Consider the following 19,887-nt stretch of genomic DNA (forward strand, 5'->3'; position numbering starts at 1 on the left):
TGTTTTATGAAGTTTTGTTGTCTTGCTAATACACAACATGTGATTTCTACGTTTTCTGATCAATAAAAAATGAAATTTCTAAAAGTGAACACAAAGTAGGAGAAAATCAAGCTTTCAGGTAAGCTTTCAACTGTAAAGTTGATTTGAATAATTTTAAGAGAAAAATTGTTCCGGGGCCAGGTATCAAACCCGGGACTCTTGGTTTAACGTACCAACGCTCTACCAACTGAGCTACCCGGGAACTCTACCATACACCGATTCAATTTTTCCCTCTATATCCACAGACCTCAAAGTGGGCTGACAACCGTCAAGCAACCAACATTGAGTGCACACTAACTCTGTGTGACTTAAATTGTGGTTTTCTGTTAACGAACAGTGACGTGTATTATGCAAATCAAGCTTTCAGGTAGGAGTATTGTAGTTTCTAAATAAAAGTTACAATGTTAGAATTTATACAATATGTGCTGGAAAGTCTACAATCAGTGGTTGTGTTATTTTTTCTTAGTAGGTAAAAATACTCGTATGAATGTTAAAGAGGACAAGAAGTTGGGAATAATTTTCTTATACTCGTCAGAAATTAAGTATGAAAAAGGTGATAGATGGGTATTAAATGTGATAAATCTTACCACATTTTTCACTTATTCCTGAGTGTATTTCTTCTAACTATCAAGAAAAATTATTTCCAAACTTTCGTCCTTCAAAAATTTACATTTTAATTTATAGGACAAAATATATCTTTACTATTTGTTTCAAACTTCTCGGACACTCTGTACATACATTAGAATACAATGTAATACAGTACGCAGAATGAATAAAAAGTCTGAAATCACCTCAATACATGTCTGATATTGTATATTAGGTAAATATAGATGTTCCCATTTATAGTAAAACCACAGCCTTATATATACTGTACAGTCACGAAGCTCAATACGTAGTAAATACGCACCCATAGATAGTTGCTAACCACTAGGATCGCTAATATCATCTCATTACAGACAATGCGAAATAGTACCGGCACAGTCTATTGTTCCTAGTACCCTTAACAACTCAAGCTTCATGACTGCATATAGTAGACTGTGGTAACACTAATTAATCAACTAATTATACACATCATTGTCACGCTCCGCCATCTTGAAATCGCCATATTGGGCACAGCTTTTAAATTTCAAATGGGAAAGGTGTCATGTGAGCATTAAAAAATTGTGTAATATTTTGTTATAAAACCATTGACAAAATCAGTTAGAAGATATCTCAGTTCCTGTAGAAAACATTGTACATTAAATTTTTCATAAAATTTTAGGCCTACGCACTTTATTTTTTAAATAGTATCTTTAACATACAAGTTCAAGGATAATATGCATTACCGAAATTGGGTATGATGAGTTGGCCTATATTTTGTGAAAGAAAATATTGTTTTATGTTACCATTTCATATAATTCTTCTTCCATTTATAATTTCATAGTTGTAGAGGAGGAAGAAGAAGAAGAAATTTAGTAAAGGCAATTATTGATCTTTGAAATTCATCTTCTTCGGATTTTACCAGTAAAATTTGACCATCCATGAGAGAATTTATGGATATTTGTATTTCTTTATCTACTTAGCCCCTCTCTGGAATCAAACCATGCACCAGAACGAATATTTATGACATAAGAAAACATTTATTTCCATCTATTCTAACATTTCCTAACCTCGAAAATGTTCTTGGTCTCGAAATATTGCATAGAATACATAGCTACGTTCTTGAAGGACTTGGTTGCGTGTAAGGAAAAAAAGAGAAGGGGGAAAAAATTGACGATCGTATTGCGAAACTCGTTGCTACGTATCGCTCAATAACAGATAGAAGTTGATACAGAGGAAACAGTTGAATGTGTTATACTTAATGACGCTATCTTGTTCCATTATCCGTTCTTGTCATTGGAAGTATTGTAGATTTTGAAATAGCATGCCGGCTGTTTAGAATACAAAGCCTGGCGTTGAAAATTGAGTAGTGGTAAATTTGTTCTGGCAGTCTATCACATGAATTCTGCCTTTTTTTTTTTTTTTTTCAGACAACGAATGTAACTACGAACAAGAAAGAGGGTAAAGCTAAGAGAAGGGGGTGGGGGGTAGACGGAAAGAAGTAGTGATAGGAATTAACTCCTAAGAGATTTTCTTTTCTTTTCGTTTAGTTGAGTTATCATTAAAACAAGTGAAACAGCTTCTTTAGTAACAGCAAAAAAGTTCTTTTTCGGAAGAAGCTTCATCGATGATATAAAGTTGGCAACAATTTTTTAGAAAAAAAAAGTTATCCTTTTTTTTTTTTGTTCTTTATCTATTTAAAGAGGACAGTCACCACTACGCTACAACCCCTGTCGATGTGTTGGTTTTGACAAGGTTGGATTCCAGTTTTTCTCCTCTCTTTTTTGCGCCAATGGTTAATCTTCTCTTGAAAAGTTTTTCTAAGCCTAGTTCACACGCCGATGTAAGCCTCTTCGCGCTTGCTGCGACATCTATCGAATGAGTGGATATTAATAAAACGATAGAGACTTAAAATTTCCCTTCCATATTTGTACAAAACGATTCTCAACCTTTTTTTTTTATTTTACTCCCAGATCCGTTCTTCAATCGTTGCCCGTAGCGACGAGGCGGTAACAAGTGAAATACGATCTCATACTTCCTAGAAACCGGACTCTGATAAATCAAGAGAGCTTGGGAAGTGAACGATATGGATTCCATTACTAATCCACTCCCTCCCTCTGCCACCCCCCTTCTTTCAGTCACTGCTTTGTGATCGACGTCGCTGAAACGCGTTTACATAATTGGTGTTAATTCAGAGATGGAAGTTCATACACCGAGAAGAAATATATTCTCTGAACACTTCACCAATTTATAATCTATGGATTATGGTGCGAGAAGATATTCAGGGATGGAGATCCAGTATAGAATTTAGTAGCATCTCTCAACTCTCACGCTATTGACCGAAACACAAAGAAAATCATAGCGTGAAGATTCTGTTGCAGGATTTAATTTTTATTTCGTTTTGAATTCTTTATTAAAACGTACTTAAAAACTTAAACCTCTGGCAGATTATGTAAGATTTCTTATGTGTAATATTTAGGGCTCGAAAGTTGATGAAATAACATATTTTATTCTGAGGCAACACAGATAATGCAGGATGGAATACAAACTCACTTCAACGCGAACTAATATAGCCTAATTTTATTTTGCATTTGTTGTTGTTTTTCTTTGCATTTTTCGGTGTTTTATTGTCTCTTGTACTTTTTTTCTAGGAAATATTATACTTTTTGTTGAATTTTTGCTCCATTTTGCTTACGAACGGACATTTTTTTTTTACAGTGTAGTCGTAGTGTATATTCGAGAACCTACTGTAGATTTCTTACACAATTCGATTGCTTCTTACAAGAATTTTCCTTTGCATCAGCCTTGACTCCTGATCACTTATATTACGTGCTTCCTCGCTTTCAACGCAACAGAACAAACATTGAGGCTGCAGTGCCCACAGTCAGCATACTGTATCACACAATTTGAAGACGTAAAAGTGCCGAAAGAAAAACAAAGCAGAGGAAATTTTTGCTGCAGATAGTGACTGAGACTGGTGAAAATGTATTTTCCACAGATAAAATTATTATTATTATTATTATTATTATTATTATTATTATTATTATTATTACTTATAGTTTATTATTAAAATCATGTCCATTTTTATATTAATGTCATATTTTCAGAAATATAAGCATTTTATGGGTTATTTTTCTGTGACTTATAGGTCATCAACTTCCAAGCCCTAATAATAAGTAATAAGGTTGTAGAGAAATATTTCTTTGAAAATTTCGTTTATTCATGCAATAATTCATTTCACTATTGTCGTTTCGTCATCACCACACAGTGAAATAAATATTTCATTTTTGTGGTGAATTGCTATAATAATAATAATAATAATAATAATAATAATAATAATAATAATAATAATAATAATAATAATAATAATAATAAAGAATAGAGAATATTGAGTTTGCAGTGGAAAACCTGTCCTTAGGCAGAAAAATATGAATGTATTATTATTATTATTATTATTATTATTATTATTATTATTATTATTGCAACTTACTTACAAATGAACTTTAAGGAACCCGGAGGTTCATTGCCGCCCACACATAAGCCCGCCATCGGTCCCTATCCTGAGCAAGATTAATCCATTCTCTACCATCATATCCCACCTCACTCAAATCTATTTTTAATATTATCCTCCCATCTACGCCTTAACCTCCCCAAAAGTATTTTCCCCTCAGGTCTTCCAACTAACACTCTATATGCATTTCTAGATTCGCCCATACGTGCTACATGCCCTGCCCTTCTTAAACGTCTGGATTTAATGTTCCTAATTATGTCAGGTGAAGAATACAATGCGTGCAGTTCTGCGTTGTGTAACTTTCTCCATTCTCCTGTAACTCCATCCCTCTTAGCCCCAAATATTTTCCTAAGTACCTTATTCTCGAACATCCTTAACCTCTGTTCCTCTCTCAAAGTAAGAGTCCAAGTTTCACAACCATACAGAACAACCGGTAATATAACTGTTTTATTAATTCTAACTTTCAATTTTTCGAGGGCAGATTTCATGATAAAAGCTTCTCAGCCGAATAATAACATGCATTTCCCATATTTATTCTGCGTTTAATTTCCTCTCGAGCGTCAGTTATATTTTATTACTGTTGCTCCAAGATATTTAAATTTTTCCACCTTTTCAGAGGATAAATTTCCAATTTTTATATTTCCATTTCGTACTAGGCCCATGTTCCGGTCACGAGACATAATCATATGCTTAGGTTGGGAAGTAAATCCCGAAAAAACAATCTCCTTACTTCTTCAAATAAAATTCCCATGTTTTCCCTAATCGTTCGTGGATTTTCTACCAACATATTTACGTCATCAGCACAAAATAATAATAATAATAATAATAATAATAATAATAATAATAATAATAATAATAATATTCCGTGGTGCAACAGCCCATAAACGTACAATGTCGACCAGCCCACCGCTGACCTCATGTCCATAGGCTTCAGCAGAGGTGAACGATCATCCAACTTGAACGAGTGAAACGTATAATCAGCACGATAATGCCTCCATTTGTTATAGCGGATTTCGCTATCTATCTTAGCTCCCCAAATTCATCACGACGCTGGGTGGGTACCGATCCCATACATTGGATGAAATTTCATGAGAAAACATTCCCATGAGGACTCGAACCAGCGGTCATTCAATAACGCGAGAAAGACATGATGCCTTAAACCATGACGCTGCGGCATTGAACTAATAATAATAATAATAATAATAATAATAATAATAATAATAATAATAATAAATCTGTAAGTTGGTAACACGACTTCTTTACTGCTAGGTTCAGTTATGATAGAGATGGCAGAATGCACTCCCTGTGAACCCGGCTCTGGAAAACTTAGTTTACATTTTGCGCTGTTTGGTCTCGTTTTCAAGACGAAAGGATAAGAGGAGCGGGCGATCAGTAGCGGGGCGGGGGGCATGGCGGGAGAGGGAACGAGGATGGCTTGACTGGTGCGGAATTTGCTACCAAATTCTGAAGGTTTTGACGCATTTCCGAAGATATGTGACGAAATCGTTTGCAGCTCCACAACAAGTCCTTCCGTCCGCTTCGAAGTTCCTCCCCCGTCGACGTCATCTTTGGCAACAATTACAAAGTTTGGAAAGTGTCAAAACTGGCGGATATTTCGAACAAGCTTTATACACGGGATTTGAAAATCTGTCCATTTGCACAACTCCCTCGCATTCTGTACATCGATGCGTTTTAAACAGCTTCCTAATTGTAATTTGAAACAAAACAAGAGAATTGTATTTATGTTAAAAGAAAAGTTCAATGTGTGACTGAGATAATATTGGTTTCAGATTGAAATCCAGATAAACCTGGTTCAATTACTGTCAAAAGTAAGTTGGAATTTATCTAACTTTCGTATAAACTGTATGTTTCACTTGCCTTCCGTTATTTGGTGCAGCAGCAATGGTAAATTGTGTTCGTATTCCACATTGCAGTTGGATAAACTCAGGGGCCTGTTGCATCAAAGAAAAATTACTATTTTACTAGCGACAGATTATTAAATAAGTGAAAAACCGGTCATTTTCTCTGTTTAAATCCTTATTGATAAATTTGTCACAACTGACAGTTTCATTTCTTTTACCAACATAAAAAATAAATTGCATAAACATTTGAAGGGGTCAGAAGTAGAGAAGTTAAGTGCACTTAATTTACTTTTGAGAAAAGTACTTATTACGTAAATTCCGTGAAATGTTTTATTTCAATTTCAGTGTGTGGTGTGGTTAAAAGATGTAACGCTTTGCCACTAAAATTTTAGATGCTTTAGTTGTCCTGGATGCACTCTCTTTTTCTTCTCTACTTCCTCTTTCTTCTTCTCGCCTTTCTCTTTCTTCTTCTCTCCTTCCTCTTTCTTCTTCTCGCCTTTCTCTTTCTTCTTCTCTCCTATCTCTTTCTTCTTCTCTCCTTTCTCTTTCTTCTTCTCTCCTTCCTCTTTCTTCTTCTCTCCTTCCGCTTTCTTTTTCTCTCTTTCCGCTTTCTTTTTCTCTCCTTCCTCTTTCTTTTTCTCTCCTTCCTCTTTCTTCTTTTCTCCTTCCTCTTCCTTTTTCTCTCCTTCTTTCTTCTTCTCTTCTTCCCTCCTTCCTCTTTCTTCTTCTCTCCTTCCTTTTTCTTTTTATCTCCTTCCTCTTTCTTTTCCTCTCCTTCCTCTTTCTTCTTTTCTCCTTCCTCATTCTTTTCCTCTCCTTCCTCTTTCTTCTTTTCTCCTTCCTCTTTCTTCTCTCTTTTCTCTTTTTTCTCTCCTTCCTCTTTTCTCTGCTTCCTCTTTCTTCTTCTCTCCTTTCTTTTCTCTCCTTCCTCTTTCTTTTTCTCTCCTTTCTCTATCTTCTTCTCTCCTTTCTCTTTTTTCTCTCCTTTCTCTTTTTTCTCTCCTTCCTCTTTCTTCTTCTCTCATTCCTCTTTCTTCTTCTCTCCTTCCTCTTTCTTTTCCTCTCCTTCCTCTTTCTTCTTTTCTCCTTCCTCTTTCTTCTCTCTTTTCTCTTTTTTATCTCCTTCCTCTTTTCTCTGCTTCCTCTTTCTTCTTCTCTCCTTTCTTTTTCCTTCTTTCTCCTTCCTCTTTCTTTTCCTCTCCTTCCTCTTTCTTTTTCTCTCCTTCCTCTTTCTTCTTCTCTCCTTCCTCTTTCTTCTTCTCTCCTTCCTCTTTCTTCTTCTCTCCTTCCTCTTTCTTCTTCTCTCCTTCCTCTTTCTTTTTCTCTCCTTCCTCTTTCTTCTTCTCTCCTTCCTCTTTCTTTTTCTCTTCTTTTTTCACTGCTTTCTCTTCATTCTTCTCTTTTTCTTATTTATTTATCCCCATTTATTCTTTTTGTTCATATACTTTCTCTTTTTCCTCTTCTTCCTCTTCTTTCATTTTCTTCTTCTTCCCTTCTCTTTTCCCTCTTATCTTCTTCCTCTTTCTTACTTTTCCTTTCCCTTCTCTTCTCCATCTTCTGCCATATTCTCTTTTTTCTTCCCTTGCTCTCTTATCTTTTTTCCTCTTTCTTTTCTTAAGTTTTCTCCTCTTCTTCCATTTTCTTCATTTCTTTTCTTCTCCTTTACAGCTTATTCCTTTTTCTTCTTCTCTTTGTCCTCTTCTTTCCTTTCGCATCCTTTCACCTGTTTCTCTTATTCATTTCTACTCTTTCTCTCTCTTCTTCTTTCCCTCCTTCTCCTCTTTCCCTTGTTTCTCTTCTTGTATTTCTGGTTCGATCCTTCAGAGTAACACTTGGTAATGGATCAGAAAGATTTCCCTCTCCTCATCTTGTCTAAGGTTGTAGCCGCCACGTAACTCGGAAACTTTGGGTGTATCTGCATCTATCCTTCGGTAGGAAAAACTAAAATGTCTCATTACATCGAACGTCGTGAAAGATTTAAGTTACGAGTATGCTAGGATATTTTTTTGTAAGCGAGTTCTTAATTTGGGTTTAAATGGTTCGTAAGGACGCCGCCACGTAGACTTCCCGCTTAACGTGTATGTCGAAAAAGTCGCCGATTCAGCATACCGACAGAGATTTATTCAAGGAGCAAGAGCTGTCAATTTATGTAGACATATTCCGTGCAAGAGATTAAGCCTCGCCTATTCTTTAACGATCATTTTAAACTACAGAAGTCGATCGCATGGCTAACTCTCAAATGAAGGATGTAGTGGGGGTGAGTATTCGGGGAAGACCTGGCCCTTGTACAAGTTGTGCGGAATTTCTGTCTTAGCGAGAATTTTTCAGATAAGTGACTAAGTTGTCTCGACTGTGTGACGAAATCTGTACTCTTTGAAGCACTTAAATCGGAGAGACAATATTTATAAATGCCGACTCAGAAGTGAACAGGAATAGCTGCGTAATAGCTCAAAACGGTTATTTCAGCTCTATCAGCGGCGGCTTCCTCGAAAATGTGTATGTCATGCATAGCTGCGATCTCCCCAAGAAGAAGGTCGTTCCAGGAAAACAGCATCCTTATTCCATTTCAGTGATATCATTAAACAGCGTTGCCATCTCAAACGTCTGGATTTAATGTTCCTAATTATGTCAGGTGAAGAATACAATGCGTGCAGTTCTGTGTTGTGTAACTTTCTCTATTCTCCTGTAACTTCATCCCTCTTAGCCCCAAATATTTTCTTAAGCACCTTATTCTCAAACACCCTTAACCTATGTTCCTCTCTCAAAGTGAGAGTCCAAGTTTCACAACCATAAAGAACAACCGATAATATAATTGTTTTATAAATTCTAACTTTCAGATTTTTCGACAGCAGACTGGATGATAAAAGTTTCTCAACCGAATAATAACAGGCATTTCCCATATTTATTCTGCGTTTAATTTCCTCCCGACTATCATTTATATTTTGTTACTGTTGTTCCAAGATATTTGAATTTTTCCACCTTTTCAAAGGATAAACTTCCAATTTTTATATTTTCATTTCGTACTATATTCTGGTCACGAGACATAATCATATACTTCGTCTTTTCGGGATTTACTTCCAAACCTATCGTTTTACTTGCTTCAAGTAAAGTTTCTATGTTTACCCTAATCGTTTGTGGATTTTCTCCTAACATATTCACGTCATCCGCATAGACAAGCAGCTGATGTAACCCGTTTAATTCCAAACCCTCTCTGTTATCCTGGATTTTCCTAATGGCATACTCTAGAGAAAAGTTAAAAAGTAAAGGTGATAGTGCATCTTCTTCCTTTAGCCCGTAGTGAATTGGAAAGGAATCAGACAGAAATTGACCTATACTGACTCTGCTGTATGTTTCAATAAGCTATTTTAATTAAACGGTTTCACATTGATTATTATTATTATTATTATTATTATTATTATCATTATCATTATCATTACTGTATTATTGTAATTTTCATTTTTATTATTATTACAATTATGGTTATGATGATGATCATTATTATTACTACTATTATTATTATTATTATTATCATCTTATTGATTATTATTATTATCATCATCATCATAATCATTATGATCATCATTAGGGCCTATTACTGTATTATTATGTATAATTTTCATTTTTATTGTTATTAGAATTATGGTTATTATTATTATTTTTATTATTATTATTATTATTATTATTATTATTAGATGGGACTCATTAGGTAAATGCCAAACTCCAAAAATAATGATGATAATATAATAATAATAATAATAATAATAATAATAATAATAATAATAATAATAATAATAATAATAATAATAATGGTAGCAATCGTAGATTTAAACTTCACATAGGCTCCTAACTGTTACTTAAAAATCGAGTGGTTAACGACCGCTTTAACAACAGTGACCAGGGTTGCCAACCTGATGAGTTAATACCTACAGAGAAGTTAATTTATTAAGTCTGGTGATTTTGATTGAGTATTTAACTGGTATATTCATTTGTGCCGAGAAATGCCAAGAAATAGTCCGCAGTAGGTTAACGCCACAACAGCAAAGAATAAGAAATTCTAAGTTACTGATTAATCTTATAAGATCATTTTTCACATTACGTACACTGTACATAATTCTGTTGTAATTGCATCAAGTAACTTATACAATGTAAATTTTCATGAATATTAGACTTTGCTGTCAAGTATTCTGTTGTTATTTTTATTACTGTACAAAATTTGTTGTTTTATTACTGTATATCTCCAGGCCTAGTTGCCTCATGAATGATTCCCTAGTAGTATCACTTATGAGGTTCAGACCTGTGTTCGGACAGTTGGCTAAACAACAACATCATATTGGTTTTATTGCTGCATAAATTTTGTATAACTGCACACAAAAAAATCTGATCATCATTACAAAATTAAGAAATATAAGACAGGAAAATTTCTTTTCAAACTGTCGGGCATTGAATCTGTCCCCTTCCCCTTCTAGGCTAGTCACTTCACCATCTGATCTAACAGCATTAAGTGATACCACTTCACGGTTCCACATTTCCGAGCTGGATTGTAGCTATTTGCTGTTTAATGTTCCACGGCCTCTTCATTGTTACGGTCGATCAGATCCCGGTGATGGACGCCAGCAGTTAAAATTTCGCAGCTGATGTTAAAAGCCACTGAATTCTGATAAGAGAGAGATTTTTCTGTGGTAAGGTCTGGCAAACCAATCGTGGCCTATGGCCTGCATTTTTTAGGTGTTATAACCGCCCTAATATTTCCCACACCCCCTTTTTAAATAACCAGTAAAAAATATCACATCATCCCAGTATAATTTCTGCTTAGCCCAAAGCAATTAAAAGAATTCCATCGTATACATTGATTTGTCGTAACCTGTGTTTTAACATGCTACGTAAAAGTCTGAATTACGAGTCTGCAGGACGCAGTATGTACTTTTCGATGTATCGATCGATGCTGGGGTTTTATAAGCAACATCTTGTTTTGTGAAAGCCCATTAGGAATTTTGATGAAAAAATAACTGAACATATTTCCTCCTATATTGATTAAAAAAGAGAGACGGGAGAAAAATGAAAGCTTCATTTCGTTTCTATGACAATGATGTTTATTTGTTATCGTGTTTCATTTGTCTTAATTACTTTGCGATTATATTATTCTAGGTCTGTGAAAATGATTTTAGCTGTAAGAAATAATTGTTTCAGGCCTGTTTTGTTTTCATTTATTCTTCGGAGTAGATTGATTATTGTAATATCACTTTCTTTAATTTGTTCATAGTTTAAACTACTTAAAATATATGTAACATAAAAAATAAAATAAAAACAGTAAAAAAAATGATTTTTGTTTCTTAGCGTAATTAGGGGAGAGTCGGGTAGTATCGGACATCGGGTAATATCGGAAAGTGCGTTTCTTTCATCTACCACCATATGGTAGTACCTGAATGACATGGTTACGTTTCTCTATGCGAAATCACAGAAACGTAACCACGTCAATCAGGTAATATCATCGTGTGGTAAATGAAAGAAACTCACTGTCCGATATTACCCGATGTCCGATACTACCCGACTCTCCCCTAATTTATTTATCTAAAAGATGCTGATTTTTGGTGAGAGTACAGGTTTCGTACCATCTTTAATGATGAATTTCATGTCACCGTACTTCATTTGTTTATATTATTATGTTATCTTTGGTGAGACTGAAGTATTCGTACCAGTTCCAACATAAAAAATGTTAAAATGAAATCGTTTTTCTATTTATTAATTGAGGCAGTTAGAAGCAAAGAGGTGTAAGTAATATTCCAAAAAAAAATGATTTAAATACATTCAGGACAAATTAAAACATTTAAAATTTCAGTGGTAAACGGGTTATCTTTTAATCACATCACACATTAAGATTTAAAACTAAAACTTCACCCAATTTACGAAAGCTTAGTAACTTTTAATCACATTTTCTCGAAAATAATTTAAGTGCACTTATACCCCTTTGCTTCTGACCGCCTCAATTTATTATAATGAGAAAATTAACGCTACGTACACTCTTTGCTGTAATGGTTTTCATATAGTCTCAATGACAGTGATATTCAGTTTTTGGCGTGTTTCAAATGTCTCAATAATTTCATTAATAACTTCTTCGTACAAAACAGTGAAGCATTTACATATGGATATACTAATCAGTTTTCTATCACGCTTATTTTGACGTTAATACGCCCTTATTCGAAGCACAACTGATAAGAAAATCTAAAATTTCTACCGTAACACGAAGTTCAACAAGTGTCCGCTAGATGTTGCACATGCCGAAGCTTACGCGTGTTGCCATCTGTTGAATGTTGCATAATCTACTTCAAAGTGAATAAGCGTTGATCATTATCTAATAAGCAACTGAACAACTGAAAATGGAAGACATTATATTTTATGAGTAAGGGAGGAGAGTGAAAATACAGGGACATCACTTTATTTTTACCAACATTTTTAACATTAACCTGGCTATACTGTTTCCCCCTTCCATTACAGGAGTTTGATGTTACTAGTGCAATATGTAAACAAATCATTTAGTAGGTATAGGAGGAGAGAAAAGTAGTGTATCCATTTATGTTGTAGGGAAATACGATATTAAGTTTGATCATCACTTTTACGGAATTTATCAAAATACAATAGAGTAGTAACATTTTTTTTCTTTCAAAAACTCAACTTTTCAGGCGGCTATGTTCATGTTCGTTATGTAATGTCTAGTTTATTTAGCATATTAATTATTGATGTTATCATACAATATAGAGAGTGCATTTAAATTGAGGGGGTCATAAGTAAAGGGCTGTAAGTGCACTTAAGTTACTTTTGAGAAAATGGGGTTTAAATGTTTAAGCTTTCGTAAAATCGGTGAAATTTTTATTTAAATTTTAATGTGTGATGCGATTAAAATATCCCTTTGCCACTAAAATTTTAGATACTTTTGCTTACACTGGATGCACTTAACTCATGTTATTACAAATGTCACTAGCATTCCTTTGCTTCTAGCCACCTCAATTCAAAAAAAGCTAATCTGAATTTTTAAACAAGTTGCTGAAAATGGTTGCCGTTCATTACAATGCAAGCTTCAATTCTTTACGCGTATTATTAAAAACATTTTGAAGCATATTCTCTGAAATTGAATTTATCGTTTCTTGAATATAATTTTTTAGTACGATATTATTAATATAGGTTCTTTCTTCTATAGAAAACGCAACCATATTTATGAAACACACTATACACTGCAGTGTTTACTTCACTGCTTGAAGACTTCGAATGCAACAGCGGCCGTAAGTTTATGTGTCTGACGGGAGCAAGGACATTAGTGAAGGGGTGAGAGTGAAGTACATTCAGAAATGCAGGTACAATAAAAATGCAAGTAAAAATAAAATGATGTCCCTGTATAATGATTCATTTAATTAGTATTGTTTTGTTATGGTCACAAGGCAGACAAGAGAAGGGTGCAGACAATAAAAAGTATTAAAATGTTAAACAGTAAAAACCATAATCGTATTGAGAAAAATAACAATAAAATACGAAATAATAGAACAAAGACGTATTCACTCAATGATCGGGATCCTGTGATTCCCCTCTCACTCTTTTTGTTTGTCCCTGAGGTTCATATTCCTATATTAGTTATCTGTATATAATTTAGTGTTGAATTTTGCCAAAGTTCTTATTGTTAGTATAGGCCTATATTAAAAAAAATGTTATTAAAATTGGATACCGAAGTCTACTGTCATTACTTAGAATCGTGATTTAAAATCCTGGATAGGACATTTATCGATGTTCATTTCCTCGTTGTCTTAAGTAGAGTTCTGAGGACGCATTGTAGAATTCTGCCTTGTGTCCGCCTAGAAAAGAGTGTGGACGTTTATGAAACGTCTGTAGTATGACAAAAATTTTGAAATCAGCGAGGAATATTAATAGAGAGGAATGATTAAAGAAATGTAATAAGAAGTTATATATGCGGTACATATGTAGGCGGGTGGATGGCTGGATGGATGAGCAAGGGGGTGAATAGGTGGATATATGACTAGCTGTGTAACTGGATATAGATATTGAATGAATTAATTAATTTATAATTAATAGATAACATTAATGGATATATAAGTGAATAAATAAATGAATGAATGAATGTTTGGTTGATTAATTGAAATAAATTAGTAAATTATGGTTTATTTAACGACGCTCGCAACTACTGAGGTTATATCAGCGTCGCCGATGCCGGAAATTTGTCCCGCAGGAGTTCTTTTACATACCAGTAAATCTACTGACATGAGCCTGTCGCATTTAAGCACACTTAAATACCATCGATCTGGACCGGGATGGAACTCACAACCTCGGGCACAGAAGGCCAGCACTCTACCGATGAATGAATGAACGAATGACTCAATTAATTAATTGATTAAATAGTGACTAATTTATAAATATATGAATGTATGAATGGTTGTATGAATTAATGAATGATTGAATAGATGGCTATATTAATGGATGTATAAATGGATGAATGAATGAAATTGGGAATGAATGAATGAATGAATACATGGATATATGAATGATTGTATGAATGAATGAGATAATGAATGAATTAATTAATAAGTAATAGGAGATTGAATGGATGAATAGGTAAACATGTTAATAGTTGAATAAGTGAATAAATGAATGAATGAATACATGGATGTATGAATGATTGTATGAGTACATAGATATATGAATGATTGTATCAATGAATGAACATATGGATATATAAATGGATGTATAAGTGGATGAATGAATAAAATTGGGAATGAATGAATACATGAATATATGAATATATGAATGAATGATTGTATGAATGAATCAATACTTGAATATATGAATGAATGAATGAATATATGCTTATATAAATGAATGTATAAGTGGATGAATGAATGCGATAATGAATGAATGAATTAATTAATTAATTAATAAGTACTAGAAGATTGAATAGATGAACAGGTGATCATATTAATGGTTGAATAAGTGGATAAATGAATGAATGAATGAATGAATGAATATATGATTGTATGAATTAATGAACGTATGGATATATAAATGAATGTGTAAGTGGATGAATGAATGAAATTGGGAATGAATGAATACATGGACATATGAATGATTGTATGAATGAATGAATATATGCATATATAAATGAATGTGTAAGTAGATGAATGGATGAGATAATGAATGAATTAATTAATTAATTAATTAATTATAGATTGAATGGATGAGTAGGTAAACATTAATGGTTGAATAAGTGGATAAATGAATGAATGAATGAATACATGGATATATGAATGATTGTATGAATTAATGAATGTATGAATATATAAATGGATGTGTTAGTGGAAGAATGAATGAGATAATGAATGAATTAATTAATTAATAAGTAATAGATTGAATGGGTGAATAGGTAAACATTAATGGTTGAATAAGTGGATGAATGAATGAATGAATGAATGAATGACTGAATACATGGATATATGAATGATTGTATGAATTAATGAACGTATGAATATATAAATGGATGTGCAAGTGGATGAATGAATGAAATTGGGAATGAATAAATGAATGAATGAAGTAACTAATAAGTAATTGGAGATTGAATGAATGAATATGTGAACATATGAATGGTTCAATAAGTGGATGGATGAATGAATGAATGAATGAATGAATACATGAATATATGAATGAGTGTATGAATTAATGAACGTATGAATATATGAATGGATGTGTAAGTGGATGAATGAATGAGGTAAAAAAGGTAAAGGTATCCCCGTAACATGCCATGAAGGCACTTGGGGGGCATGGAGATAGAGCCCCATGCTTTCCATGACCTCGGCACTAGAATGAGTTGGTATGGTCGGCACCACGCTCTGGCCGCCTTTTACCCCCGGGAAAGACCCGGTACTCAATTTTATGAATGAATGAGGTAATGAATAAATAAATGAATGAATTAAGTAACTAATAAGTAATTGGAGATTGAATGGACGAATATGTGAACATATGAATGGTTGAATAAGTGGATAAATGAATGAACGAATGAATTAATGATAAATGAATGAATGAATAGGTGAATTTATTGGAATCCTCCAATAAATTCACCTATTCAATGAATGGCTGCATGGATGGATACGATATGGATCAGTGGTTGAGTGGGTATATTATTTATGTAGTTCAGTAGGTGGTTTAAATTGAGATGACCAATATTAATGTGAATTTGTATGCCTATTTATATATTTTTCATTTGCTTGTGTCACTTGCCTGCTTTATTACGCAACAACTTTATATAAAACTCGTAAGCTGCACAAGCACGAAGGCGTGTTGCTTTGTACACAACACTTGGCTGGACGAAGCGTCTTCTGTATTTTCGCCACCAATGGACGGCACGGCGCGTATGTTGCAATTCCTTAATAATCGATACTTCCCTTGATAGCAAAAATATTGACTCTTGCAAACGTGGAGGCAATTTTGCAACGTAATAGCAGAAAAAGTAGAAAAAGAGACGAACAAAACACGCTAAGTTCTTTCTTTGCAATCTAGGAAACATTTCAGCTATGAATGTGATCTTTTTCATGCGATTGTTATTTTACATTACTTATGGTATCCATTAGGCCGGGCCTTTGATTTCCTTCTGCTTGTGTTTCGTCTCCCAGGCTACTGAACGTCACGATGTTTTTCAACTGTTTAAGTACATTTTGTCTCATATCCATTCAAAGCTTGATTTGTCACAATTAAATATAAAATTTAACATTTTTCCCATCGTAATTTAGCGAACTGGTCTCCTTGCCAACACACATTGAAAGCCATTGTTTCTATCTGCGCTCATTTGTTTATGTGTCTTTAGGCTATGTGTCAATATGTAGAATCCTATTGAACAGATTTTATTAAATTTGGCGCAGAATAACGTGAATTTAAACATTTAATGCAACATTTTAAAATTCCTTTTCAGAATGAAAAGTAACGTTTGTTCGGATCAAATTTCTGCACATCTAAAGGACAAAACTAAAATTCTGTCAATCATATCAACAGAAATCTCACTAGAGGTTTCGATTTATCTAGAGAAAATCAAAACTCGAGTGGGATTTAATTGACTAATACACAATTAAAAGAAAGTATATAGCCTAAAGATTAGAAGAAATAAAGTACTCTAATACAATAAGATAAGTATTAATTTACTTACTAAAATTCTATTTCACCGATGTTAGCTTCACCAAAACGTTTGAAAGTAGCCGCAATTTTCAGTTGACTGTGCGGTAAATAAACGGCGATCGAAAATGTTTTATAGTACCGTAAAGAATTTGCAGTTTTAAATGTTGGCAAACAAAGAAACAAATGGTAGGGAGGTGATAAAAACAGAAGATAGAATGTAAAGATTAGAAGAAATAAAGTACTCTATTGCAATAAAATAGGTATTAATACTTGACTTACTGAAATTCTATTTCACTAATGTTAGCTTCACCAAAACGTTTGAACGGAGCCGCCATTTTCAGTTGACTATATATGGGAAAACAAATGACGATCGCAAAGTACCCTATTTTGTACAGCACCGTAAAGAATTAGCATTTTTAAATGTTGGCCAACAAAGAAACAAATGCAAATCTGGGTTTCAGGTAGTAGCTCCCTGTAAAGCAGGTTTGAATGATTTCAAGGAAAAATTGTTCCAGGGCTGGGTATCGATCCCGGGACCCTTTACCCATTTGAGTTTTGTGGATATAAAGGAAGAATTGTGACGGTGTCGTGTATAGTTCCTTGGGTACCTCAGTCTGTAGAGCATTCGTGCGCTAAGCGAAGGTTCCCGGGATCGATACCCTGCCCCGGAACAATTTTTCCTTGAAAATTATTCAAAGAAACAAATGCTAGGAAAGCGATAAAATTGTAGCGATAAACAGTCATGATTGGTTGAAACACGTCCTTTCGTACCGTTTTATTGGTCGAAAGTAGTATGACATAGTAAAAGTGTAATACTTACCATAATACACTGCTGTCTTAAATTGACTGAGCGTATTGGGAATTGAGTCATTGGCTTTCCCAAAACACGCTATGAAAATATGTTTCATATAAAATAATTTTTATCTCGGAAAAGAGAGCTAAAACGAGTAAAATTGTATTAAATTTTTTGTTTGAAATTTCTCACAGAATAATCCCCTGAAATTATGGTTCATCCTGTAACAAAGAAGCCATTGCTTATAGGTTATTTTACGACGCTTTATCAACATCTAGGTTATTTAGCGTCTGAATGAGATAAGGTGATAATGTCAGTGAAATGAGTCCGGGGTCCAACACCGAAAGTTACCCAGCATTTGCTCATATTGGATAGAGGGAAAACCCCGGAAAAAACCTCAACCAACTAACTTGTCCCGACCGGGAATCGAACCCGGGCCACCTGGTTTTGCGGCTAGACGTGCTAACCGTTACTCCACAGGTGTGGACCCATTGCTTATAAACTGCAGAAATCTATTAGAGCAAAAACGGTTCATATGAATTACCAGCGCCCATCCCTAAAAGAAGAGAAAGTGGAGGCATTGAATAGATTACATTCTGGGAAACGAGCGGTGAAAATTCCCCTTGAGTCAGGAGCGAGAAAGAAAACATTTCTTGTGTATTCAGTAATTTTCGCTGTCCGACTCATCTTCAGACCCATTTCATGGAGACTACCGCATTAAGAACAGTATAACTGAGTCAGAAAAGTATTTGAGTTATTCTCAAAGAAAAACGGCTTAAGGAAGAGGCCAGAAATGTGTTCACAGCCACAATTGCTGCCCATTCTTGTATTCAAGCAGCCGCGAATGTTGTGTTAGTAGTTTTCGCACTTGTTCGCTCCGCCTTGAAGTCTCCCACAATCACCATGGCGATGATCGCTTCTGCCATTGGCTGCTCCAGCATATCGCTTCGTTAAACAAAACATAAATTTAATGCAATGAAAAGACAACGACGCAACGCTCCGCGTACCTGTTGGACGGGGATTTGAAAACTGGCCGTGTAGGATGCTCCGAGAATTTATCGCGAGAGGTGGCGAGCGGGGCGGGAAGCGAAGGGGGTTTGCGCGAACCTCGAAAACTCCGCACTTCCACATGTTCGACAGCTTGTAATGTGTCCGGCCCAAGAATTATATAGTCCTCCGGTTGCTATGGCGATGTTCGTGTTTCCCATTTGTAATCTTTTTATTCCGATGTTCTCTTTTGTTTTTATTTCTCCACTACCGTCTGATTCTTAAGTTTTTTCTTTATCTTTTGCTTATTAGGTACTATTATTTCGTATTTCCTTCGTCGTCGCCCACCTTTTGTATTTTCCTCTATCACTCCTACTAGTCTTTTCTGCTCTTCTTTTCTTTTATATTAACACTCTTTACTCTTTTATTTTGATGTACCGAAGTACATATGATATTTCCATGCAGATATTCTGCTTTCTCAGATGATGAGAGAGAGATGGAACGGAGAAAAATTCTCTCCGGCGCCGGGACTTGAACCCGGGTTTTCAGCTCTCCGTGCTGATGCTTTAACCACTAAGCCACGCCGGATATGCGTAATAAATCACTTTGTGATTTAAAGACGGCGCCCATACCGTCGGACCCCGGCCAACCAGTCACTCATCTGAGTGCACCTCTACACATGTATGGACTTCGGTCCTGCGTGCATAGACATCTATGACGTAGTGCAGAGGGCGGCCACTAGAGGGAACCCAAGAGATGGAGCTTAATCTGAGACGATTCTCAACGGTGTCGGGATTGTATCCGGCGTGGCTTAGTGGTTAAAGCATCAGCACGGAGAGCTGAAAACCCGGGTTCAAGTCCCGGCGCCGGAGAGAATTTTTCTCCGTTCCATCTCTCTCTCATCCTCTTTACTCTTGTTTTCCTTCGCCATCTCCTTGTTCTTCTGATTTCATTACTTT

General features: G+C 34.8%; 1 protein-coding gene and 2 non-coding genes across 3 annotated transcripts in view; 2 read left to right on the forward strand and 1 right to left on the reverse strand.

Moving 5' to 3' along the window:
* ct (homeobox protein, cut) overlaps positions 1-19,887 on the forward strand; it is a 693,629-nt gene that overhangs the window by 510,517 nt on the left and 163,225 nt on the right. The window lies entirely within an intron of this gene.
* On the reverse strand, positions 19,445-19,516 carry TRNAS-GGA (transfer RNA serine (anticodon GGA)). The gene has a single exon. It is a non-coding gene; the product is annotated as a tRNA-Ser (tRNA).
* TRNAS-GGA (transfer RNA serine (anticodon GGA)) lies at positions 19,729-19,800 on the forward strand. The gene has a single exon. It is a non-coding gene; the product is annotated as a tRNA-Ser (tRNA).

The sequence above is a fragment of the Periplaneta americana genome, chromosome 6, assembly GCF_040183065.1.
Source record: "Periplaneta americana isolate PAMFEO1 chromosome 6, P.americana_PAMFEO1_priV1, whole genome shotgun sequence".
In the NCBI taxonomy this organism is placed as follows: Eukaryota; Metazoa; Arthropoda; class Insecta; order Blattodea; family Blattidae; genus Periplaneta; species Periplaneta americana.